Source organism: Saccoglossus kowalevskii, chromosome 15 (assembly GCF_978046115.1).
Source record: "Saccoglossus kowalevskii chromosome 15, keSacKowa6.1, whole genome shotgun sequence".
NCBI classification, from domain to species: Eukaryota; Metazoa; Hemichordata; class Enteropneusta; family Harrimaniidae; genus Saccoglossus; species Saccoglossus kowalevskii.
Window position 1 is genome coordinate 5,163,584 of NC_140655.1, and position 2,693 is coordinate 5,166,276.

Here is a 2,693-nt window from a genome sequence, read left to right on the forward strand (position 1 = left end):
CTTGGTTGCCAAAGTTCTTGAAATATTATTAAACCCAAACGAATCAGAGAAAGCAGAGTATAAAAAAGCAAAACAAAAACTTGCACTAAAAAAGAAGCATAAAGTTACGGTCATTAAAGTAGCAACGATATAAAGTGAAATTTGACATTCTCCATATAAGTAAACTTCATTACTTGTTTTTTAGTCCCCGTTTCAGGCACAGCCTGAAAAGGGCGGTATAGTTTCTCGTTTCCGGTTTCCGTCTGTGACGTCTCTAACACTTGCTCAGAAATTCTGCAGCAGATATCCATGAAACTTGGCAGGTTTATGAACAAGTCTCTGCCGAATAGGCACGTAATTTTTTTTCCAGATCTGAAAATCCTAAGTAGGTCGTTTTCATGATTTTTATCCAAAACTACCTCTCCCAACACCACTGAGAGAACTGAGCATGCTCAGAATAAATAATTAGCTTAGATTGTAATGCCAGGGTTTTTAGTGATGCCATGACCTGGTTATGACCATGATCTGAATCAGTGGGAAATGGGTCATACCATTACCAATCTCAATGGAAACTGTAGAGGGGTGTCAGGCGTACATTTTGATGGGAATTATAGTGGTGATAATGAAACAAACCTAGGTCCTGGTAATATAAAAAGACCTGAATTAACAAAGAAGTCAAGTTGTTATTAAAGGTACATCAAGGTTTACTCAGATTTATGAATGCAGATTCTTGAGCATGTATGAGACATAGTTGCACTTGTGCACTCTGAGATTTTGGACATGGGTCAATGGAATTTTCAGCTATATCAGTACAATACTAGATTAAGGTAAATCACTTTATGATGAATTGTACCCACATAGAGTACATATTAATTCAATTGTTTGCAGATGTTCCATGTATTATTTTAACATGAGTATTTTATAATTAAAATAATTAAATGACGGGGACTGTGACATTCATGTCTTGTTTTTCTTTATTTTACAAAACAATACAATTCTCTACGTCATCAGAATATACGGACAAATTTGCTTAAATAATTGTGTTTTGGCAAAAATATAGTATAATATATCGTAAAACAATAATAAAAAGAGTTATGGTAAAACATAAATATATCATATTTCTATGAAATATTTAAAAACGCAATTGCGCATGCAACGGCGATTGTGTTAACATGGGGAGTTACATGGCACGATTAAGTGCATCTATCTCATTTGCATAGTGAGTGTTGCTACCATTCTAGAATTCTACAATATGTCTAAAAAAATTATTGATTCAACTATTTACGAGCTGAGAAAATAAATAAACAAGCAGCCTCTCGGGTGTTAGCTGCCGAGTATTTATGATATCTTCCCAAAGACATCATAGACAAATCTTATGGAGGTACATCTGAGGTACTTAAATGTATAATAACAAAGGAATCGACTTGTGGTTTACAACAAGAAGTCGAAAATATAACTTCTTATCAAAAATTACAAAATATATTCATCAAAATTAGAGAATTGAAGATATCATCACGAAATTAACAAATCTGAGCAAGGTCCACTCAAGACGTATAACGTATCAAAGCAATCAATAAGAAGACGAAAATATCATTTTTTTTACTAAAAATGACATAAATATTTGCTGAAATCGGGGAATTGAAAATATCGTCACAAAACTGAGAGAGGTTCACCCAAGGTACTTTTACACCAAGTATTAAGTAGTTGTTTTTAAAAAGAAGTCGAAATAGTATTTTTCACTAAAAATTACATGAATATTCGCTAAAAATAGAGAATTAAAAATATTGCCACAATATTGTATACCAAATGTCAAAGGAATTTCGGTTTTCAGTTGATGCGAACTCAGGACGGCGGACGACGATGGACAATCAGTCAAATAATCAGCTCGGGATTAACGTTCGTTATCCCGCGCTAAGCCGGGATCTGGCGTTTCTTAGCCCATGCTAAGCGTTCGCGTACGTTTATTTTTTTTTTTTTTTAGCACGGACTTACGTTTTTGCCTCCTTAACCCGTGCTAAGGAGCTGAGCACACGAAACAATTAACTGCAAACGCTTGCTTGTTTTAAATGGCTATGAACTTAAAGGGTGGTAGTCGTCGCGCCCCGCATGTGCGACATCTGACATTGACAAACATTCATTTCCCCCATAATCCAATACGCTTTTCTAATGAAATCACAAATACGAGTTTTGCCCCTGGGCGCATTTTTGCACTATTTACCGCCGGCGACTCTTTTGATACCTTCCAAACACCAAAAAAGTATCTAATTAAATCTTGGTAACATTCCAGTGTGTACTAGCTGAAGTGCGCATCAATAAAAATCGCCATCTTTGTTTATTTGAGACCCATATCTCGCGCATGCGCGGCGTGACGACTACCGCTTTTTAAAGTGACCTTTTTATCGTAATAATCGTATGTTTATTTGATACCCATATCTCGCGCATGCGCGGCATGACGACTACCGCCTTTTAAAGTGACCTTTTTATCGTAAAAATCGTATGGTACATGAGCACGACTAGCATGAACATAGTAATTGAAAAGAACGAGGACAGTCCATTATAACCTAAATGACCTGCCATACAATAAATTGGTGTTAGTGAGTGACCAGGTACCGTTGCCACGTTGCTGATACGTGATATTTTTCTCAGTGTTTGTTTGCTTCGCCAAGACCCGAAGTCAACAGCAATCATATATAATATATTCACTACAACTGCCT